The 26,074-nt window shown below is 41.8% G+C and overlaps 1 protein-coding gene across 1 annotated transcript in view; it reads left to right on the forward strand.

The window, feature by feature from the left end:
• The window catches only part of LOC308316448 (transmembrane protein 132C), a 170,571-nt gene that overhangs the window by 37,227 nt on the left and 107,270 nt on the right, over positions 1–26,074 (forward strand). The gene's annotated exons all lie outside the window — the stretch shown is intronic.

Raw genomic sequence — 26,074 nt, forward strand, 5'->3', positions numbered from 1 at the left:
AATTAACTAACCTCAGACAGGTTAGCCAACCACTCTACAGCAAAACAGTGACAGCACATCTATATCTATTGGAATAGGTTAAGTTCACTGAAGCTTCAGATGGGTATTAATTAGACTCTGTGGATGAGACTAAGTAATTTAGATAATTAACACACAATGCAATCGCAAATGAGAATCACATTCATTAGGATGCATGTCCATTAGTGTAATGGCTGAAGGGCAGTCCATACTCTCTTCGACCACCGAACTCTTCTTCGGAAAGATCAGACTTTTATTTTTTCTCCGAAGTAGAGTTCGGAGAGTCACAACATCTGGGAGTGCAGCTTTCCGAACAAAAATTCGGAGGAATGCGTTTCAGAAGTTGCGAGTGACGTCATGTTGTAGTTGTACCGGAGCTTTCTGACGAAAAGTTTGGTGGTCGGAGAGAGTATGGACTGCCCTTAAGTCTGATCTTAACGCTGGTTTAGCACACATTTTTGTAAACCACATTGAGATTGTGTGATGAATAGCCACATGCTGAATGAATAGGTGAGTTGAACTGTTTTGGAATGGGATTTACAGTACAATATAGCCCGGACAAATAGATTATTTATAATCTGCCATGTCTGGACACGGGCAATATGGTGTGAGGGCGAGCGCGTTGGCAATTTCAGCCAGTGAAAAATGCATCAGTGGACACGGCCCCTGTGTGCTTTGGTCAGGTGAAATTTATGCCTCGTTCAGGAAAACATACATTTTGCTTTGCTTAGTCCCTGCTGTGCCACTTCTCCCAGAGGAGAGTACTGATTGCCAAGGCGCAATCCAGGCTTGTGATTGTACTTCATTCCATTTCATGAACTTGACTATGATGAAAAAGTGTGTTTAACTGTACGACAAACTAATAGACATCACCCTGCTCAAATCCCAGTGCAAAACAGTGTTACTTGAGCTTGAGTTGAAGGAAGATGAAAATGAGGACACAATCAAGTTGATGTAAATCAGTCATTTTTACTGACCAGGGAAATGTTTTCTGTGTAAATATAAAACAAGGAGTATCTTCTTTTAACCCTGTAGCGTGTCTCTCTCTGTCTCCGTCCATCCGGATCAGTGCAATGCAGGGATGAGTCACAAGGGATGAGTCAAGACAGACGGCCCTTACTTTGTTTAATGTGTTTCAACTGAAACAGTCATGACAACAGCAAGAAGACTGGCCTCAATGATGAGTTGAAACAGACAAAATAGAATTTCTGAAAAATCCCTGCAGAATACAAGAACCTCTCTCTCTCTCTCTCTCTCTCTCCTACACTGATTCTTGCACTGTCCATGGTGCTGAATGCATGGTGCATATCAGAGAGAAGGTCAGTTATTGATTTGCACTTTGTGTAGCCTACAGATTACAGAACGTATTATTGTATATGGCTGAGACTGCAAGCTTATGGCATCACAAGCCATTTACGCATTCCTTTAATGTTTTCAGATGTATACCTTGTACATTTATATTTGAGATATTAAAGTGACAAGAATAAGCACAAGAATAACAACAACAAGTTCCACCGTCAAATATAAGCCAGCTACAATGGAAACATTAAGTAAACCATATTCTCCCAATTAAACAACTTTCTGGCATTTATAATTTACATTGATGACAGATGAAGCTGACCTGTTTTCAACTTGTTAGTGTGCTTACATTTGCGCTGCCAGCTGTTTTGGGCTAGGTTTATTTCATCAAAGTACTCATTTGCCAGTGTTAATTGAGATAATTTCAAATTAGCACATACAAAAGATATTGAGTCTTGTTTATTCAAAGCAATGAATTTAAAATAGTTGTTTAGCAATAACAATCAAAAATGGTATTGCCAAACGTATTTTCATCCTGTGGAACATTTAATTACCCACCATTGGTCCTGGTGCGATAAGGCAATCTCTTTTTTTTTCTTCTCCTAAACTGAGAAACTCAAACTAATCTGTTTCATCAGTGAAATGAACAGGCCAGGCTGGCCACATTACCAGGGCCTGTGGTGTTTTCATTTGGCAGTGGTGGTCATCTCAGGCCCCGGCTGGCCAGCTGAGAGCTACTGATATGCATGTGTGGTCCTAGGTGATAAGCCTGTCTCCATGTGTCCATCTGTTTGGATGCTTAATCACCCAGCCATGAATACTCTGATCTTTTATATTCACAACAGCATTATCATTTGTGTACTGCATGGCATGCCCGCCGGGTATTGGACATTATTGTCTGTACACCTGCAGTGTGAATACAGGATTTGTTTATCAAAACTGGTTTATCATCACTATTGCTATTTTAGCATTGTTTAATGTTGTCGACTATGATTTGCACTGTGTGTGTGTGTGTGTGTGTGTGTGTGTGTGTGTGTGTGTGTGTGTGTGTGTGTGTGTGTGTGTGTGTGTGTGTGTGCATGCGACCAGCTAATCTCCGGCACCGTTGGGCAGTGAAACTTTCACTGTACATTTCCACCTACCTCAAAAGCATTATGCTCAAAGGCTTTTGATGTGACACATTTCCTGCAATGAGAGCTAATTTGTTTTTAATAAGCAGTCATCTAAACAATTTTGTTCCTTTACTGATGCCCAGCATGTTACAGCTTGCTGGTATATAGATGGATGGATAGATACTTTAGAGTAGACAGCCGTTTATTGATCCCAAGGGAAATTCAGGTGTCATAGCAATGAAACACAGAATAGCCTGAATAGCCCAACACCAGTCTAGTAGAATTATGCTCTTAATCATGTGGGATTGAATTCTAATTTGATATTAATTCATTATTATAACTTATGTATGACTGATCTGTCTTTTAAACCTCTAATATATATTTGATTTACACGACTGTAAAATTGTGATACATAACATCATGATTTTCCATTATTTTCTACTAATTACGTTGTGCGATTTGCATATTTCGAAGCATAACTTGGAAGCTGAAATATCCTGAGATCTGTTTTGCCGTCTTCAACCGCTTCCTGCTATTAAGTATTTTAATCACCCATGCCTTGCTCTCGTGAAGAAGTAGCCATGACAACAGCTTTTACGAATAAATAACTTGTATTTGCAGCAACAGCTTGCAACAACACCTAACCTAACAACCACGGAGAAAATGGAGAGGAGGTGGTCAAAATAAACACATCTGACAGTCATAGTCACACAAAAATACATGTCAATAGATTACCAAATTAACACCATGTGGCATAACATTACACATATAGATCCATAAAACACAATCCCCCAACACATTCCCATATTCAAATAACTAAATAAAAGACGATTACACATACTTCTTGCGCCCCAGGGAATACTGGGAAATCTAATTCTCCCACAGTATGTTCAGTGTGTTGTTGTTTAGAGAGCTCTATTTAGTCTTTTTTAGAAAGTCACTACAGCGACACTACAAAAAGAGCTTTTTCCTTTAGGCTATCAGAGGTGCCCCAGGTAATCATTAATCTGTAAGCACTCGCTCACAACAGACAGATCATTCATTACCGAAGCCTCTACGTACAGTGTACATATATCGTATATTGTAAGCTCATTCAGCGTTGCAGATTTCCACAACAACATTACATTTCACACACATGAGCATGACAAATAAATCTCTTGAATCTGGAATCTAGGCCTTCACTATACGTAATGAGTGGGTGTCACAATACAGTAGCTTGGTTTGATCTGTCAGTAACACAATGAAAATGTGTAAATATATACAGTACCATTTCCACTGGTAATTATAATATGTCTTAAAATTGATTTGAGCACGTCTTTCTGATCGTAGACCAGAGAGGATGACTGGACTAAATTGGATTAGGCAGGATTAGCGCTTGTAAGCAGTGTTCCTGCATTTTGATTCTAATTTGATATTTCCCTACTGTGTTGTATGAATGATGGTGACAGTGTGTTTCCGCTCACAACTGTATGCCTTATCAAGTCTAATTACTCCTTTTAATGTCCTCAGAGAATATAGAGCTTTCAAAATTCCCACATATCTCCTCCTCCTATCTCAAAGGAATCACATGGAGGAAAAAAATTACTTTGGAAAGGCACTTACAGTATGAGTTTCAAGAGCATTGAAAATGACTATACAAATAATGTATAAGCTGATCTCATTAGCATAATTAGTTTTCTGCTATCATTGTGATGGCAATTAGGCTGGTTACATATCATTGATAATTCATTATTATGTCTTGCTATTAGATGGTTTATATGCAAATGAAGAAATGTGGTGAAGTAACTTTTAAGGATATGCAAATCTAATCAAGGCCAGGTCCAGAGCTAACGGTGTATCTAAAATGATGAGGGGTACCATGAGCTATAGTGCTACAGAGGAGGGGGTATAATTTAAATATGAGGGTGCACCCACGTCATACCCAGCCCTGATGTTGAGTGTTAAAAACAAACGGTACTAGAAAAAATATCAGCTTACTAAATGCCTTGGTGCAATTCAACTGTTCACCTTACATATCTCAAAAGATTTATTTATTATCATTTATTTTTTGTGATCTCCCTGATCACAAAAAAACCCATACTGTACGTTTTTAAATAGGTGAATACATTACACAACATTTTAGAAACAGGAGAAATGGCCTTCTAGCTCATTCCTCACTTGTAACTTTCTCCCCACACAAAATGTTCGCTCCTCTGTTCTGTGGAAAGCTATATGTGGATCGATAAGAAGTGAATAAAGAGTGCACACCAGCACTGATGGGGGTGCAGGCCAAGAGAGAGAGTACAATCACTGAATAAATCAGGGGTGCTGGTTGCACCCCGCTAGCTCTCATTTTTTTCTATCCCGATCAATTGCACATACACGAATTTCATGGCGATCAGTGCTTCTGGCATCAGACTGATCGACATTGTGTTCATATTCATCAGTATCTCTAAAGACTTTATATGCCTTGCATTCTTGGATGGTGTCCGCAACTCCCCTTAAGATATTGCAATGAAATGTATGATGACAGATTGCACTATGACGACAATGATTGAGTGCTGTTTTGTCATTGTTATAAAGACAATTTGTTTTTGCTATGATGCTATGATTGGGGAAATTCACATGTCAACTTTTCACAGACATACATGTATATGCGCATGCATGTATATGTGTTGTCTATTGGTGCTTGTATAGGTAGGCAATAGGCATGGCTCTTCTACGTGTGCCATTTGTGTTGCGTGTGTGCGTGCGCACGCGCGTGTCCATCTGTGTTAGCAAGCTTGATTGTGTGTGTTTGTGTACTGTACGTCTACTACTGTTTATCATGCACCGAATACCAAAAGAAAGACTTACTGTAGAATTACAATGATCAATTTGCTTCATGTTTTATAGGCAGTGTGCATCAGTGAACAGATTATCTGCCATTAGTACGCTTCATTATGTGTTCCAATGGACAACGAAGAATTAATGTATGCAACCAGTGATCACCAGAAAAAAAATTAAAGATGTGGAAATGTGTACATGATAAAATAATAGAATTGTCCACACATGGTTATGATACATGCAGTAAACCCCCAGCGGGGCTAGAGAGATGGAGATATAATGTGGACTCCACATTTCTGGCATTGCTTTCTAGCCCTGCTGGACTGGTTAGTGGTCACACTCAGACAAACTGAGGTGTAATCTAGTGGAAGAGACGAGGCACTTTAGTGATCTGTGCATTCTCTTCCACATATTTGACTTTTGAAATAGCTGGAGTCTGTTTTAACGGTTAGATTATTTAAACTCTGAATACATTGATGTCATAAACGTGTGTGTACTGTGTGTGTGTGTGTGTGTGTGTGTGTGTGTGTGTGTGTGTGTGTGTGTGTGTGTGGGGGGGGGGGGGGGGGGGGACAGGGGGGGACTTAGTTGCCTGTTTGATAGCGCCCAGGATTACATTAGACAATTGACACTGGGTGAAAAAAATGGGTTACAAAATCGTAGCATATAAGCAATAATAAAAAATCAGACCTGTCTGACGTGAGTGGTGCAACAGCGCACCCCTGTTGGTAACCTACACATAGGGACAACAGTGCCCCCTGTTGGTACCCTAGGGACATACAGACATAGGGATGGACATAGGGACATTGCTGTTCCTTGGAGTGGTTGCACCACTAAAAAAAAACATCCCAGGTATACTTTCATAATAGCCACCATGGGTGCCTGAAACAGAATCCCTCAACAAATTTCTTTATGCTTTCATAACTACGATTAACCTAATTGTATTAATATTACCTGCACATTCGAATGATTCTCTGTACCTCTATATGGCTCATAATGCATAGTACTCATCAGCATGTACCTGCATTGAGTGACTGATGATCCAGTGCCCTCACTGCTGCAGGTGAGTGACTTTTAATACGTGGCCCAGGCCTGATATAGTACCATGCTTTAAACTCAGGCCCAATTTATTGCTTGCTCGCAGTTTATAGAGCTTTCTTTGATTTTATATGCCTGACCGTGTGTGTACGTGTGTGTGTGTGTGTGTGTGTGTGTGTGTCGTGGGGGTATCTTACAGCACAGAAAGAGACCAGACTTAAAAGTTCAACCCCCTACACAGCTTAAATCTTGTCTCCTTCTAAAGCAACACAGAAAAGCTATAACATGCCCCCATAAAGGTATTAATAGAATTAGATAGCGAACTACTTGTGGTGTAGTATGGACAGCAGTGCATTTACTCATGTGCAGTAGCTAGCTCGTGCCCGAAGCGATCGAGCACCCTTATCAGATATACAAGGCCACAATATAAGATCACTCTCTGCAGTCTTTGACACTCATACCCAATCCATTATGGTGCAATCTCATTTGAAAGCCATCATCATTGACTATAAACAGGGACTGAATCAGCAGCTATTGGCCTGACTCTACGGGGAGGAATAATGTGATGAAAGACCCACAAAATGCCTACTCATTTATTGGCTGCCATTGAAGCCATGCATTCATTTTATGAAATAGCTGCAAGTCAGATTCACCATAGAAACTAGACAAATGACTAAATAAGTATTAAGTCTACGTGTGTCTGATGGTGATTAAAACATGAATTAAAAGTAATTTAGCTCTAATTTGTTTCATATTGAAACTATGAGTATGATTTGGCAACCAGCAATGTAGTGCTTATGCAATTTACAAATCAAACTGACCCCTCGTTCCATTTAAATATCAAACAGTTACAGCATCTTGGATGAGTTTGAATAACTGCCAGGTTCTGCAAGCAGTGCAACAATTCTGGGGCAGTAAAATCAGCGATTCCTTTCCATTCTCTATGCTCAATTGCAATTTCCATGACCACATTTAGGTCATGGAGATGAATACTGAATCGCAGAACATGTGAACAATGCAGAGTTACTTTTTTTGGGCCAGGTTAAGAATTCTTCTCACGTTTTCAATAAAGCAGCTCGTGGCACCCACCACAAGGTATCAAACCTGTGCCATATTTTCTGCTGAGCTTGCCTATTGGAATTTATCCCGTTACGTTCTCACTTTTTTTTATTAGCTGGCAGATTGGATCACAGGCGCATCTGTGGCCCTCGCAAGCAGGTGACTGAGGTCCTGTTTAACAAACACTCCTGCCAAAAGTTGGACCCGGAGAGAAATGGCTCTAGCAAAGGAAAACAGAAAGCAGAAGAGTGCACGGATAGATCTCTCTGCACACAGCCCTGCTGAGCTCCGTGGGGGGTCTTATCACCTGCCTCGATCGTACCGACTAGTTGGGACTGAAAAAATAGCATCTGAAGGGGGGCTATGTAGTGTAGTGGGGACCTTCAAGGACACCCGGGGGCTATGTAGTGTAGTGGGGACCTTCAAGGACACCCGGGGGCTATGTAGTGTAGTGGGGACCTTCAAGGACACCCGGGGGCTATGTAGTGTAGTGGGGACCTTCAAGGACACCCGGGGGCTATGTAGTGTAGTGGGGACCTTCAAGGACACCCGGGGGCTATGTAGTGTAGTGGGGACCTTCCGATTCACAAGCAGCCACTCTACCTCCTGAGCCACTGTCAACCTCATTTACCTACTGTATGTGATAGCCAGTAATTCTATTTGGAGCTATGCTGCTATAGTGAATGAACGATCTGTATGTTAATTAAGCATTCACCATGATTTAGCAACTCACATCTCACATGCATATGCTCTCCTTCAAGTTAATGGAGGTCACCCTCTCGCTACTGATGAAAATACAGACAAGAATAGAGCTTCTAAGATCACACAGAACGCATTTTCCATGCCCATATGATATATGCAGCATTAATTATTTATTCGTACAATGACTGAATTAAATCATGATAATTCTATCATTATGGAGAGCTAATTAATAGATTGGCTATTCAATCTATTCTTTTGCTGATCTTTAGCTCCTTAGCCATTTTATTCTCAGCTAATCATAAACATGATCAAAGCCTTTCTCTTATAATTAACTACAGTCTCTAAGCAAGACCCCTGCACTTACTAGTCACACTGTAATTATAATTTCAGCTAATTATTTTACTGCTTCTACAAGGCCAACAAATATACTGTATGTCCCTGTTGAATCATGCCACTGCTCATGGCATCAGTTTAAACATTGGTTTCAGGTCCTCCATTTAAGGAAAGAGGATAGGAGTGCAATCATTTCCACAAAAAACATGTAATTTATGACATTTAATGCTGTTTTGTGATAAAAGGATAGAACAATTATAGGAACATTTTCAAGTCCGTTATAGTTCACTTAAAACTGTAACTACTGTAGCATGCTTGTATTATAGTTTGTCTGACAGCCGTAGAGGTGACAATATTGCCAACAAGTAACAGGTGCAAAACATAATACTGCCAAAGAGTAGGCAACACATTAATAGATGGTACAGTACGCCCACAGAATGTTTAACAGTAAGCAAGTAAGTGATAAGTAATTTATTGGAACGTGACAATTCTCAGAAACTGAGCCTTGATTCCACCACTCTAAACTATGGTATTGTGATGTGCATGATGGCACCCTTTTTGGCATACACTAAGAGACAGCTATTTGCAGCAGAGACTTAAAGCATCATATGCAAAATGGAACAGAGTATACTAACTATTCATCCATGTAAATATGAATAACGTAAACAGAATCAGTATTCGCTGAACCAAAGGTAAAGGCTGTTCAGATTGAAAGAGCAAACATGTACTGGCCATTAACCAGCCAAATAGACTGCACAGAACAAATCACCTTTCCTTGAGATGCTTTATGGGGAAGTGGAGAAAGTATTCATTTTCAAAGCAGTACTTGAACACTAAAACAACAGCTTGCTTGTAAATGTATCTGTTGAAATCCAACTCTGAGCATACTCCGGCATCCATGCCGTCCACTTGTTTATTGGCCATCTGTTCCTCATGAGAACAATCCCAAGTATTTGAAAGAAAATATCACTGTCATAGCTATCTGTGGAGGATAGAATGAGGGTGACTCCAGGTTCAATATCATAAGCAGACAGCAAGACTCTGACATTTGACGGTGGGCAATTTTCCTTGGATAAATGCGTCAATTACTAGGCTTGTCTTTTTTGCATTGTCACTGCTGTGTGTCTTTGTATGATCGATAGACAGTGAATCATGCATGCTATTACGTTTATTTACTTTGTTTGACATTTTTACAGCTACAGATTGTCTGAAAAATTGTGTGAATAATATATATATTATATTAGGTGTGATCTAAGATATGAATTATAACTCTTTGTACCTGTCAACTATCATTACAATGGCATTGTGGTTTCACTCATATTTTTACGATGCACATCATGTAACGCCCATGATTCAAACCCAGATCTCCCGCACGAGAAGGGACACTAAAAACATCTGAACCACTTTCTGGTCCTGGTATCTCAGTGGGTTGCAACTGCAAGGCGCTGTTGCAAGGTCAGGGGTTCGATCCCAGGCACCGCCAACTCGGCGCATGAGTAGCATGTGCAGCGAGTTGTGCCGTACATACCGAGCACTGATGGTACAGTAGCTTTTACACTCCACGTCACCAATCCATATCCCAATACAGGGTTCTAGCGCATTGAAACAGGGATAGACGCCCACGTTCTTGGCCGATACCGGCAATAAGCCTCTCACTCTACTTGCAGTACTTATTTACTTACTTACTCAACCACTAGCCTAAATGGGAATTCCCTTGGCCATATTAGGCTTTTAGTCTAATATCTCTACACACAAAAACTGTAGATCACGACTTCACAAGTTCCTGTTATTTGTATTCAAAAGATGGTTTAATACGTTTGACAAAAGAGAACCTCTAACCACCCAATTTTATTTGAAACATTGTTGTTTGAATCATTGCAGTCTTTTTTTCACAAAGGTTATGTAATGTTTGAAACGGCTCAAGGACACACCCCCTACTGGGAGCCCACATAATCACTGTTTGCTCTGTTTCTCTATTGATTCCAGAAGGAATGTACTGAACCTCCAGCCAAAGGCAAAAAGTGATGCATTTAATTCATTTATCCCTCTTTAACTTGACCTTGTTGAGAACGCCGCTCAGGCGACTGGAAAGAAAGATTCCTCATTGGCGTTAAACGTTTTTCTGCATGGAAACCTGCATGATGACCCCATCTAGTTGCTTCTCTTTTGATGGACCTTAAGCATCACTATCTCTGGCCTACAGGTTGCCTTTCCAATCCCACACTTTATCCAGAATCTCTTCTCCCGGTTTCTGATGACCTCTGTCTGGACCCCGTTGGTAACCGTCTTCAAAAGTGTGAATTGTTGGGTTCATCCCCTAGTGTTTATCTCAGTGGTTCTCAACCTTTAATCCTTGGAGGCCCCCTTCTTACATCTGATAAATCCTGAGACCTGCACACACACACACACACACACACACACACACACACACACACACACACACACACACACACACACACACACACACACACACACACACACACCCCTTCTTCAGTTCTTCAGATATCACCTTGAGGGCAAAGGACTAAGGAGAGAGATTATGGATTTAATTGATCACTACCTACTGTATGCTTGGAGTCCTTGGCATGGCGAAGCATCAACATTCTTCAGGCAACATTCAACGGTCGTCACATTGAATTACAATATGCACTAAAGCCTTAATTCAGATATTAGTGTTTGTGGGACCATTGTGAAGGACAGGAGTAAGGCATCAACAGCAACTCGATCAGAACAGAGAAAAACAAAAGAGAGAGCAAGTCTGATTAGAGTGAATGGTAAGTCAGAGCATTTGAAATGTATGGAGGCCTATAAGCACACAATTAGGAAGTGTATTTTAATAGAACACACACACACACACACACACACACACACGTATGTCTGTAGTCCACATAGCCTGGAACAGACCTATGCTTTCTATGGTCGCATTCTCACCTAATACTTCGGTAGACTCGAATGCGTATGGGAGGAGAAATGGGATTCTTGCATATTTAATTGGCTACGGTTTGCCTTCACACTGTCATGATCCGCAGCAATTGGAAACGCAGCAGGGGGGACCTTTATCAATGTGTTACATTCATAAACTAGCCTACACAGTGAAATGATAAATCTATGGTGATAAAATTATACTCATAACGTGCATTATGTGTCGTGCCGTCTGGGACTGCCCCCCCCCCCCCCCCCCTCTCTCTCGCTCTCTCACTATAAGCACGCAGCCACGCACTGTTCTTTTGGGCATGGAGCATAGAGTATTAAAAGGCATGGAGGCACAGCGCTGAGCCGCACTGATATAACACAGACAGCAGCGCAAAATGTTTACAAGTTTATCGAGATGAAAGTTCCTACCCCCCACTAGTCCCCACACAGCGACAGCACTCCATGTTTACGGCACGCACAGACAGACAGAATATTCTGTAGGCTATAATAATATTACACTGCACTGCAGTGTTTGTGTTTTCTTAAGCAATTGATTAATGTACTCGTCCTCATTTCGATCAGGGCTTCAGTCTCCACTCTCCTCATTCGACCACGTCTATACACGGTAACGGGACATCTTTGCGCTGCGTAAAATATGCCTTCTCCGTCTCCAACTGTGTTCACTAGCTCCTCACCCGCCACATTGTTTGCTTTATTTACTGCGGATTGCATTCACACCTGCACCGAATCGTAATCAAGTGCGATTGGAAGCGAAGCGAAACCCCCGTTTTTGCTCGGAGTAAAATGCGGTTCTTTGCTGCGCATTAGGATTCGAATGAGCCTTCACACCTGCCAAACGAAGCGCACTTTCTGACAATGCGCAGCAGGATGCGTTTTAATCGCAGCAAAGCTCTCTGGTGAGAATGTGACCTAAGGTATAGGCAGCTCCTGGTAGGATCCACCGGCAGAAACTTGACACCTGCAGCAGATGAGCCTGATTAATTAGAGAGACGGAGAGAGAGAGAGCAGTGTGTGTGCTCTTGAGCCGGGCACTGGTCTAGTATATCTACTGTATAAGGGCTCCATCCATCTCCCTTACCCCTTAATCCCTACATTTATTTGCCATTTCTTTACCATTTTAAAACATTTAAAAATAGTTCAACTAGCCAATCTACACCGACACGTTGTTAGCTTATAGATCGGCTATTTGTACTATTTTAAAATGTTTTAAAATAGTAAAAACAAAGTTTAGGGGTAAGGGGTGGCGCAAGATATAGGGCTAGTCTCTGTGTATATAGTATGTACGTGTGTTCGTACGTCTGTAATCAATGTACAGCAACTAGAGAACCGTTCGCCGCACCGACTTCAAATTCGACACACGCGTTCCAGATCCCCACAGGGAGTGCAGTGCCCGGTGTCGAGTCCGTTGGATAGCCGGTTATCCAGAACCAGCACAAAAACCTCTGCCCGGGATCTGGACCTGATCACCCCCATATCTCCATATATGGAGCTAGCCTGTTCTAACACTACATTGGTTTTTCTGACATCTGCATAGACTGGGTGGGGCATGCATTTCCCAGTTGCATCCTTCCAAGGAGGCCAGTGCCAAATGGGCACCGCTCTAGTTAGTTAATTAAGTAATTAGGCAATCTCAATTAGACAAGAATTGATCAATATTGGCTAAAAAGGTCCCTCTAAAGATAATTATAATGACAGACAATTCTAACATTCTAGTTATCTCATGAGTGTGTAGATATTCTGCTGTAATAATGACTCATGCTGATTAATGTTTAGATTATGTAGAATCGGAGGAATGTTAGTTACCGGTATTATTTCTCTTGAACTTGGTCTTTCGTCCTAGAGGAGATCTTTGCCACTTTTGTGGATATGCAATCATTACCCATGCAGTAAAATGAACCAATAAAATCCACACTGCATACTATATTGGCAGATAAATCAGAGTCGTCCTGCTCACAGAGCTTTACCGACAGTGCCTACCCAATTCCCACAGCCCATTCTCAGAGCATCCTGGATATTTGGTACTTACTGAGTGGTCTGTCTAGAAGCCAGAAGAATCAAGGTTTTATTTGTCTTAGACTTAGTTCCTCCCGTTCCTATTGGAACATTGAGCGACAAGTCCCTCCATTTGCTCCGGTCTCTTGTGCCTCCAAGCACAAATATAAGTCATGGATTGGGACATAACAGGCTAGCTTTCATGCTTTTTGGTGTTCTAAAGTTACAATTTAATACCTCTAAAATAAAATAAATAAATAAAAATCACACCCGTATGAAGTGAGGGGCGCTCTTATCATCGTACATCATCATGACGTAAAATAGACATTGCTCAGACACTATGACATGAATTGAATGTTTGTGTAGGACAAAGTTTGTGGACAGTTGGACACACACCAAAATCCCTAAAAAATAAGACCATTACTGCGTACACAAACTATATATAAAAAATGAAAAATATATGAAAATAGCCAATCTACAAGCATGTAGATGTGGAACCAAGTCAAACAAAATGTAATGCCTCAACTCCTACAGTTCAAAGTGCTTGTCGGGGTGGGCGGATCCCCAGTTCAAATTTTGAGTCGTGGACTAAAAATGTTGTTAGATTATTTACGAGTAACTGCCATTACTTTAATCAGCAGGATACCTCAGACCTAATCAGACCTTTATTATTTTTTTATATAATAACACCTACACAGTGAGGCAGAAATGTTTTGGTGTTTTAAAAGTGTAAACTAATGAAGAATGATGACAGATTTCCCCCACCAGGGGAGGTTTGCTGAGCATGCAGGGTCTTTTTCAGCAACACCCTGCTTCACATTCATGGAGTTTGACACATTCACACTTGAAACTGGCCTGACACAGTTTTCTACTGTTGGCATCCCAATAAACAGCCCACACTGTCCACATATACCAGTTACTACTGTGACCAGAAGGGTTGAATCAACAGCACTCCGGTCTCAAGCCTGCTGGAGCAAACACTTGTTTACCTATTATAGTTGGGGTCATGCCAACAAGCGTGGCATGACACTCCAGTCTGTTAAGCCGGCGGTTTGGGTTGGCCAAATTTGCCCACAGGTTGGTCAGGGGCCGCTCAGATACTTTTCAAACATGCTTGATATAAATAAAATTATTTAGAATGGTCGCTATGCATTCCAAGTGGAATGACTTGGAGAGAGTTGCGTGCCACAGAGAGAAAGACAGTTTACAAGGAGACAGGTGTGAAGTGAATAAGATGACTTTTGGCATGTTGGACAGTTGAGGCAGGTACTGTAGGTGTGGCTAGAACACTGCCTAGATACTGTAGAGTAGACATATCCCATTCCCAAATGCACGTCAACACTGCGACCTTAACCAGTCCGGCTCCATTCGTTGTTTACATCTGACTGCTACTCATAGAGCTGCTACACTGTTATTGTTGCTGCTTCTGAATGTTATTGATGTGGAATTAATCCAAGTATAAGATGACAATAGACATTAACTCGTTTTAGCAAGGTTTATTAAAGCATTCAAGCGTCCATGGAGGTTGCAGTATTAGGAATAAGGCAATGTTAACGAGTAAGACGCGCAAACGCGGGAAGCGAACGCAGCTCGTACATATTTGGGTTTTGGACGTATAGCTGCTTTGGGGACTCCTTATATGGTGCCCCTTTTGTGCCCATATATGGAGCTGAGTGGACCTGGCCCCTTTTGTGCCCATATATGGAGCTGAGTGATTGCTGATGCAACACACTCCATATTTGGATAGCGGGACAGACACACAGACAGACAGACACACACACAGACAGACAGACATGATCTGCTAGGTCTCATAGTAAGTGCTCACTGCGTTCGCAACCAATGATAAGCAGGGATATTCTAGGTGGTCAGCAATATATTATTACATCAGATCAACAGTGCATGTTTCTGACCCCTCAGCCTTGTGATGAGTCGATAAAGGAGGGGTCACTCCTTATGGACAGGGTGTGAATGGAGTCTGGATACAGAGAGAAAGGTGTGAGGATTACTTCGTTCCTCCGTCATTCAAAGCTCCGTACACTCTGTTCATGTGAGCAATACACGATAGCTCCTGTATGAAAGATCTTTCTAAGTAGAACTACTAAAGTAATGCAGTGGATATTGGCGCAAGCAGTATTTACTGGGCTTGCTCTGGTCAATCAGCACTGGACAGTGCTTCTGCCAAGGGTCAGGGTGGCCGTAGCTAATTTTAGGGCCCCGACACAACGGGTCATATTACATGCAGTCTACTACAGGCAGGCCTCCATGCGTCTCTCCCTGGCTGCATCATAAACAACTGAAATTATCAGCGTAAAACAGCAGATCTACAAGCTCTAGATAAAATAATACATCATTATCACGTGAGATGAAATTACGTGAGGTGTTGTATTTGGGCAAGCCGAGAATCTTATTAAATCGTGTAGTTTAGTGCATGATGCCCCATTATTTTAAAATCTGGTAGTGTGTGCATGTTTGTGCACTGCAGTGCCCATTCTTTGAAACACACATACAAGTATATTTTGTGCCATGTCGCCATCCCTTCATGGGGTGAAAACAACACAGCTTACCATTGGAAATGGAATTGCATTAGGGAACATACTTACATTTTGTTTTTCCATCATAACAGGACCGCCACATATTCTAAACTTATTCTATATCTTACCATTATTCAAAGCTTTAAGTTTCTGTAATTTTGCCAATAAGTCATATGCTCATTTAAGTCATGCAGTTTCAAGCACTTTTCATTTTCATCATTTGATGTAAACTTGGAACATTTGTTTCTCTCTTTTGTCAAATAAACAGTTTTGATGAAGCATTTTCGTATCGGGACAATGTTTACAGTATGTGTTATCAAAATGCATCCCTGCTTTACATTTCATTCTCTTCTTCCAGTAATAATGAGAAACTGTTATTAACCTGAGGAGACCCTCTCCAGTAAAGGAATTCAGAGGAGGAATGTGAAATGACTTCATGATTGGATTTCATGCCAGGATGTGGTTGAGACAATGATATTTGGCTCATCGTTAAAGCATGATGCGAGTTTCTTGTTTCAATAACTGATTTGATAGAATTGTTGCACACCAACTTGAATGAACGTTACTAGGTCAAAGTGGATTACAGTATTATTGGTATCAGCCAAGCAACAAGGGCGTCAATTACAGAGCGCTAGACCAGGGATGTGAGATGGAGCATCACACCTGTCAGCTAGTCCGGTACTTACTGCATGTCTTATTAGTTACTCAAACCAAACCCAGAACCTTACGATTCATATTCATGTGCTTTACCTGACGCTAAAGCACATGCAGATGAATCGTAAGGTTCATAGCTGAACTGAGCTGGACACCAACCTGAATGAATTATAGTTGAATAAAGATAAAATGTGTTATGTACACTATCGGGGAATGGAGGCAATATAGTTGTGTTATCTTGTGGAGATTGGATCTGCTGAATGTTTCCAAAACTTATTTTAGTATATTACGGTAACACCTTGGGATTTGACTACTACTGCTGAACTGTGACATTTTGCATGCACCTACCCATTTGATTGTATTTAACTAGTTGGCATTTCCAAAGGTCACAACCTTTCCTTGTTCATTTGCTGCCTTGGATGTAAATGCTTCTGTGTTCAACATGAGTTTTTCCAGGGCACATGTCAGAGGCCCGAGCCTTGTTAAGGGCTGCAGCAGCGCCTGATCAGCAGGATCAATTGATCCTAGCCCTGTGATCTTTTCGACTTGTCACTCCTTGCTTGATCTCACAGACCTAATCGATACTCTGAACCCAGACACTCAACAAGCCATTGCACTATTCTAGCTGAGGCAGTGGGAAGTAGTGATGCCTTTGTTTGTGTGGCATACCTTCAGAAAACAAGCGTGCCCTGTATTCCTTGATGAATTTAATGCATAGAACCCCAATGGAAACGAGCCATTTGGGCTTTTTTTTGTTATCCTTTTAGCGGCATCGTATAATCGTCGCTGAACTATTTGCAAACTGTTACTAAAGTATTCAATCATTCAAAAAAATCTGTATCAAGCGCAGGTAGACAGTACATTTCCTTGGGCATTAATCAGTATCTGGGGAGGTGCAGGGAAGGTGCAGATATCATTTTCTGAAAACTGCAAAAGCCGGACCTCACTGACCTGCTCTGGAGCCCTGCAGGTTTAGGGATTGTGTGTGTGTGTGTGTGTGTGTGTGTGTGTGTGTGTGTGTGTGTGTGTGTGTGTGTGCGCACGTGTGCGAGATCAGGGTGGTTGGCCCTAGCACAGGGCTAAATGGAAGAGTAATGGGCAGAGGGAGCAGCCCTGACGGGCTCTGAGGAGCTCTGTTCACTCTCCCTCCACCTGTCATCCATCACACTTCCAGCTGATACTGGGAGATAGCTGTCACACACTGGAGGAGGAGGGGACTCTGGGAGCCAACAGCTGGCTCAATCACGGGGACAGAACCACAGAGGCACCCCATTATGGTGCACCATAGCATGCACCAAAACACCTTTTACCGGTAGCCATATGCTTAGCCCTACCAGGCTCAATACTGTATAGCTATAGCCATCTGTATGATTCAAAACACATTATTTCAAGTATTATTATCAATTAAAAAATAATAATGTAATGTTAAGCTGTATGCCACGTAATGCATAGGAAAGTTACTAAAATCATTGGCATTGGAAAATGCACTGACCACTCGGATGAGATGTTTATTTTATTTTATATGCCTTTGTTATAGCAGCCAATGGACCCAACCCAAAGATAAAAAGCTGAATTAAAGACCTATATTGTAACGCCACGCACAGTACATGGTGAAGAATCAGCTGTTTCTATTCTTGTGAGCTGGCATTGGGAGGACATTTTGCACAAAATAATTGGCTTTCATGTCTTTACTTAGCCTCTGTGCAAAAAAAGAATAAGGTAAAAAAGAAGAGGTAGCAATGGGGAGATTCACTGCAAGTAATTTACTCTCAGCTAGAGTACTCTAGAGTTCTTCAGATGTCACATTCAGGGCAAAGAGAGAGATGGATTAATTTGATCACTTCCAATGTTGGTCCTTTCGTCGGCATGGAGAAGCATCAACCTTATTCTGGAGCAACAGTTGTCACTCGTCATCAACTCAAAGTGGTGATGATGGGCATCGTCATCAACTCAACACAGAGCAAAACAAGCTGAGAGCAAATGTGAATGGGAAGTCAAAACAGCCGTATTGTATGGAGGTAGAAGCAATTATCTATGAGTGGACATGTGCACGCACGCACGCACTCACGCACGCACGCACGCACTCCTAAATTACCTCAAATGAAACTGTAATAGTTGAAGGGAATAAAAAGGGACAAATTGCTGGAATAGGTGCAAAATTGCTTCCATGTGATGAAAGAACATGCTGTGATTTTGCTTTACGCAGATCCTCCCTGAAATCTTTTCCAATTTCACCCTGATGTTTGCCCTTCCTTCCTCTCAGGCTCCTTCCCTCTTACAGTTATATTTGTAATGTATGAATGTTCTTTTTTCAGTGGCTAGCGACACTTTTGTGTAGGCTACTGTGGCTGTTAAAATGCAAATTTCATAGCAGCCAGCTTTCTTGTGCAGTCTGCAATTTACTGTGATGTTACCCCCTTTCCTTACTGCTGAGCAGAGGACGTGAGTGTCAGCTATATCTATACTCCAGAGCTTTGGTAAAGTGCCGCAGCACAGCATAGTCACAAATACAGTTGAAAGCAGCCGGCTGTCAAGTATCTAAAGTTTGAGACCCTCCCTGACAGTGTTTGCATGTCTTTTTGTATGTTTTATAGCAGATGGCAGCCAAAAGGAAATCATTGAGCTGTGCTGCTCCTTTACCACAGATGAAGAAAACAAAAGATAGTACAGGAGTTTTTTCTTGATACCCTTTGATTAGTATACTGTATATTCTGCCAGTATAGGCCAAGCAAGTAAATCTTAATAATAATAATTTCCGTGTGTGTGTGTGTGTGTGTGTGTGTGTGTGTGTGTGTGTGTGTGTGTGTGTGTGTGTGTGTGTGTGTGTGTGTGTGTGAGTGAGTGTCAATTTGTCGACGGCCCTTTATTTGTTAACCCTTTCGATAAATTATACCTTCTCACCGCTAGTTGATGCTTCTACATGAAGTGATGTTAAAAATGTCTATGGGATTTAGAATGGGGAAGATAACTCTGGAGTTGCCAGCCAGAAAAGTTGTTATGTGGGAGTGAGCCATCACATGGGCGTTCCTCACCTATACCTATGTGGACAATACATACTAAAGAAAGATGCAGGGATAGAAGGTAATGAATAGAGGTAAGGTAACGCCTTGGAAATAACAACACCTGGCAAATGGCAATACTGTAACTGTAAGTAAGTAGCCTTGTCGAGCCATGAGGCCCATAGGGGCAGGAGCCTATCTCCTGTTTCTGTAGCGTGAGGCAGCTTGATGTACAAGTACACCCCCTGGACATGACGCTAGTATGTCGCAGGGACTGTAACTGTACTGTACACATAATTATTTATTCACTGTTTGCAGTAGGCTACATGATATAACAACTACAAAGTTGGACCCCAATGGAAAGTGATCTGGATAGCTGGATACAGACAGACAATTTAGCGTATGCTCACGTCGGCACAGAATTTGCAGTGTTGTACATGTCACATTTAATATGTAACGGCTGAAATCAATCTGGCACACCAGAAAATCAAGCCAATATATGAACAACCTCAAAGATGGAAAGACAATTTCCCTTATTCCCTCCCAGGCGCGAATAGTTCTTATAACGGCAGTGGGTGCTTTCGTTATAGGCTATCTGTCATTGTGAAGTCCCGATGGCGGATGCGGTGTGAGGTCCTCACTTGCGCTGGCTCTGCAATCAGCAGACTCGGCACATTTGGCATACGACGGAATCACTAAAACTTTCTGCATTTATCATTCCAGCATGAATGATTTTTTTTTTTAAATATCAGGTCAGGTGTAGGCTTTATCCACTAGACAAGCGGAGCAAATTGACTGACCAGCTGACAGGCTGTCACAGCAGACATGTATTCATGTACTCCTAAAACGGATAGGCTATATAAAACTAATACATATTAGGCTATACATGTGAGAAAAAAATAATAATTGTAAAAGCATGAGGATATTTCCAAGTTTACCCTACAAGCAATTAAAATCGCTCAATTAAAAACAATTTAGCAAGTTAGATGCTTAAGCCATTTAAACACCGTTTTGCATGAGCGAGTATACATGCGAGGATTTGCGTTGCCTGTGCTAGAATATAGTTTCATGAGACATATGACACATGGAGAGGCATTGGAGACTGCTGCAGCTGGAGAGTAGACCTAGGCCTACTGTAATCTACTGGCCATAGACTGTATAGGCCCATCGGCGGCCTGCATGCCTTTCTGGAGTTCAAGGATAAACCCGACGCCGCTCGATATACGCTGCAAAATGAGGGCCTTTCTATTGTGTATACCGAATGGTGTCATCACATCATCACTGTGTCATATCATGTTCATATAGCCTACATCACACAGACATGTCAACGTTGAACCCCTTGATATGTATAGCATCTCGTTTTTGAGGGCGTCAGCTACACACAAAATGCAGACACTCCCCCCCACCCTGTAACTCTGTATGTAGTTAGGCTGGTAACAGGTATGGTCGCCCCTTTTCCATCTCGCCCCACTACTCTACCTAGCTGTAAATAACAAACATAATTCATGTTGGTGATTATTTAAAAGGTATTATCATATTAATTGTTAAGTTCATGCATGATAATAGCATGATGATGCCATTACAAAACATGGGCTACAGAAACGAACTGTATTCTATGTTTTAATTTGCATTTCTATATTTGACAAACAGTATTCAATCAGAACACCAAACCGTATTCTGAATAATGTTTGTCAAATCCGAAATTAGAATTCAAATGGCCGTAAAATACACGGACCAAAGTGCATGCAAGCTAGCTATAGTGTATGGACTATGGAGGACCGAGATGAATGGAGACACCGCTGGAGGGCTTGTCCAAGGACGACCGAGAAACAACACACACACACACACACACACACAATCATGTTGTACATATGTACAGTGTCTGGCGCAGCAGGAGGGGCACAGTTCTTAAAATAGGATTATCCATAGTCTCTGTCTGATTAGGAAAATGACTGCTGCCAGTGCCAACATCTTAGCGCAGAGATTTCACCGTCTACATCACAGGCTCTGTGTAAACAAGTGGCATTAATTGTCAGAGTATCATTAACACTCAGTCTAAGCTGCGCAAACAGCCTCTGTCAAGGTGAAGCAGAGCATACAGCGATTAGCAGGGAGTTGGGAGTCTGTGTGCATGTGTGTGTATATGCAGTCTGGTGACTACTAGGTTACTTTCTAGTGACAGAGATGACGGATAAAAAAGTTAATTTGAAATCCCCCTGGGCAGTTTGGGGCGCCTGATGGAGGGGAAAGGAACTGGTTGGAATAACGTCCTTCCACATGATACATCCTACCGGGGAAACTTCCCCCTGTCAGATGAAAAGACACGGCCTGCTCACTCATGCATTGAAGCAAGCATGAGCTCAGTTCGGAGCTCTCCCCAGGCTGACAAAGGGAGAGTAGCGCCCAGGATTACAGCTTAGGCAATTGGCACAGAGTGAAAAAATACATTATCATAAGATATAAATCGCAGGATACAAATGTTAAGTTAGTTTGCGATAGAGGGAGGGTGGTTGGTTACAGGCTTTAGTTCCGACACTATTATTGGTCCGACAGTCATTTTACCTACCTCAAACCCTAACCTAACCCTATCCGCAAGCACGGGAGCAGCGCATGTTCGAGCACTAGTCCGACCGTTGTTCCCACATCTCGGAATTACCATTGTATAAATAAGGAAGAGAAAGACAAGATTCAAGAGATTTAGTTGTCACACAAAGTCTTTGTGAAATGTTGATACACCAGACTGTGCTAACAATATGCAAGATATAAAAAAATATAAATAAAAACATTTAGTACAAACTTTTACAGTACAACCTGTGTTTAAACAAAAAGTGTGAGAAAGTTGAGAGATAATAGGCAGCTACTAGAAAGAGAAAAGACCAATACGTTTAACAAAGAGACAAGTTTCTCTTATCATCATATCCCCTTTTGCTACTCTCCTAATCAAGCACAATATGTATTACGAAATTCTTCCAGGACATTGATGTTAACACACGGGGGAATAAAAACTTAAATCACTGTTTACTTAAACTTAAACTTAAATACGCTGTTCTGCAATGTGTAAAAATCCTTCCTTCACCCAGCGTTGGGTAAATGTGATGATTCTTCCGTATTCCTCCCCGTTTACATTGGCAGAAGCTAAAACGAAGACATGCCACTGATGGTCTGATGTGTTTGATTATATATTACAATACAGTTTTTAATTGGCTGTTTTCCGTGACGCAGCGGGAGGCGACATCACTCAATACGCAGACACTGTTGTCTGTGATCAAGAACTGCATCTCTGATGCTGTTCCCACTTTAACTGTCTCGGTTTACCCAAACCAGAAGCCGTGGTTAAACAGCTCCTATTCCATGTGAGCTCAGGGAATGGAACATTGCCTTTGACTCCTGCGGATGAGGGAGAATAGTGGTGAGTCTTACGTCCTCAGAAGTACACTCAATGCAGCCAAGTCAGTTCGGTTACCCACCCAGCCTTTGGAAAGTATTACACATGATATCCGATTTCAGAACAAAACCCATCGGCGCAGTTATCACTCCCTCCCTTCCGGACTAGCTTAACACCTTTTTACACACGTTTTGAGACAAACAAATCCCTCATAGCTGTTTCTGATGTGGCATGAATGTGACGTCGCCCTTGGTGCACATCCTACGTGAGAGCGGCAGTGGCCGAACGGTGGCTGAACGGTTTGCAAGCGGTCTTGATACCGAAAGGTCGCCAGTTCGAATCCCTGGACCGGCACGTTAAAATTACCACCGCTGAAGTGCCCTTGAGCAAGGCATTGAACCCCTACCATGAAATGTTCTATGAGCAGGGTGTGGCTGTAAACAAGCATCTCGAGCTTAGTCCACTTCCCTGGGTAAACAAAGAACTTTGCTTTGCTTAGAGGAGCGAAGAATGGCGTTCAAACGAGTCCAGTATGTGATTGTGTCTCAAGGGTGACATCACCGCCGGTGCCTCAGGAGGCATTGAGGATGACGTCACTACACCGATTATCTGATTAATGTACAGTATATACTTACGTACATACCTCACTACTTATTCTTCATTATTTCTTTTGTTATTGTTGTTATTGCTGGTACATTGCTGCTACAATATTGAGGAACCGAAACCAAATAATTTTACTCTTGTGCATTCGTATAAGAGAACATGTGCCTTCCCGACATTGAGTCATCACAGCATGTGGCAAGAGAGGCTGGGCTCGCCATAAATCAGCCTCTTTATTAAGACATGGCTGTCAATGCAGGAACTATAGCCATGAAATAAGTATCAATTAATGCTGCGTCCTTAATCCCCATAGAACATGACACCCATTTACTAACGTTCTGCATCGACTGCTGGACGCCTTTCTACCCGTTTCCTCAGTGGGTATGGTACGAGAGACTGAATGCAGCAAAAACCTCGAGTGCTCGTTTAACTCGAAGAGTTAACTCTCAGCTCCCAGAGCTCCTGAAGATACAGGCCAATGTGAAATGTATGAGCAGAGGAAAGCTGTCTGGCTGAGTTCAGCATGGTGTCGTTTGTAATGATGAAGTCAGGGGGGTTCGCACAAATCTGCACTGGAGTTCTGTTTTCTCTGTGCTGAGTTAGTCAGAGGGTTGGGACTGCCTGCTCTGCACTGGAGTTTCGTTTTCTCTGTGGTGTGGCAGGGAGTTATGGCCCCTACACATTTAGGACTTTTTAAGTTGTCGGCGAGTCATCAGATCATTAAATATTTCACACTACAGGATTTTATTTATTTATTTATCGGCTGTCATATCTTTCACACTAAACGATTGATCGCTGCCTAGGGATCATACATTGCAATAGTTCACCAAGATGCGATCCAGACCCGATATATATAAGGCTACATTTGTTTTTTAATTCAATTCATTTTGACGTCTCACGAATAGGTGCAGGATCCCGTGATAGATGTGTGAGACCGACAGGAAGTCTCTCTCTCTCTCTCTCTGCACACACACACACACAGGAACACAGGGCAAAATAGAGTGAGATACAGCAGGAGTCGGGACGCTAATATCTTGATTTTCATTAAATAATTCTCTGTCTCTCTGCGTCTCTCTCTCTCTCTCTCTCTCTCTCTCTCTCTCTGCACGCACGCGCACACACACACGCACGCACACTGAAGGCACATGGTGGTCCAAATGATTGCACTAGATTCAGACACGGTTTTAATATCAACATTTTTCAAGTGAGATGTGTTGCTTTATGGTGTCGTCCACTCACAGTTAACAGTTTTTGTTAACTGTTAATAAATACTTCAATCAATAAATCAATCAAATCATCTATCGATGCAGACAGAGACAGACTGACTTTCTGTCTGTGAGCACAGCTGTGCTCCTGTGCTCTCATTGGCTGTAACACAGACCTTATCGGGGTGCGGTTACTTGCAACCATATCAAACCTGCTAGAAACGGTCATGATCGCTTTTATCGCTGCTGGATCTTCTCGCAGATCCTTTCACACACAGTGAGCAAAACTTTGGCGATCGAAGCCCGATCTTGCATCAGATCGGGGGTTTTGACGGCGAGCGCCAAAAAAGACAGAATAATCGGAGCAAATATCGTGCAGTGTGTAGTGCCATTAGTCAGACGGTTGGGACTGTCTGCTCTTATCTGCACTGGAGTTCTGTTTTCTCTGTGCTGTGGCATGGAGTGACTCGGTGTATAAGCGTCTACACTCTACACAGTAAAATCATGAGTGTTCATTTTACTCTGAGAGTGTGCACATCTGAATTACAACTTAAGTAATGTTCAGGTATTACCTCCTTCCTTGGTGACTGTGGTCAGTATCACTTATCACTAATTAAGATTACACGTTACATTAGGCTAACGTTAATTTAAATCAATTCACAATCTGCCCCAGCCAATCAGGTCCGAGCTATCCGTCTGGGGTAGGGGTGGGCGATATGGACAAAAGTTTTATCACAATATTTTTCAAGCTTATCGCGATACACGATATTATCACGATATTTTCGCACGCGTTTTTTTATGGTTATTTTTCAAGTTACTTAACAGTACAAGGTAACAAAAATGTAAGAAATACCATTTAGACTGTATTTAGACATTTAAATACCATGAGAAACTCCTCATCGGTATGTGCACGAGCACACACACACACACACACACACACACACACACCACACTATTATAATGTAGCTGTCAGCAGAAACCGCTTGTCGTCATTTGTTTATATTTTATGTCTTGCAAATGTATGCTCTACCATACTATAGCATCACACAAAAGCAACAGAAATAGCAGATCTACAAGTTCAAATCATGTCACTTCACTCACACATCTCGAGCTTGTGGATCTTCTACTTTTGGTGCTTTTGTGTGACGCTGTATCAGTGATGTAAATAGGTTTTCAATGTAATGGGTCCCGGGATGCACAGGTTGTCATTCAAATGAGTCCCAGAAAATTGTTATGAGTCCCATTTGGCCTTTAGTGTGGTCAACTTTTTGAGGGCACAAGGCCAAGTGCCAGGGCATGAAGGCCATCAATTAAAACAATGATTTTAAGTCCCCGGTCATCATTATTTTAAGCCATATCGTGGAGACGTTGTATCATCCCGATGATAATTATCGCCATATCGAATACC

The sequence above is a fragment of the Protomyctophum bolini genome (genome assembly GCF_963924005.1).
Source record: "Protomyctophum bolini genome assembly, chromosome: 6".
Taxonomy (NCBI): domain Eukaryota; kingdom Metazoa; phylum Chordata; class Actinopteri; order Myctophiformes; family Myctophidae; genus Protomyctophum; species Protomyctophum bolini.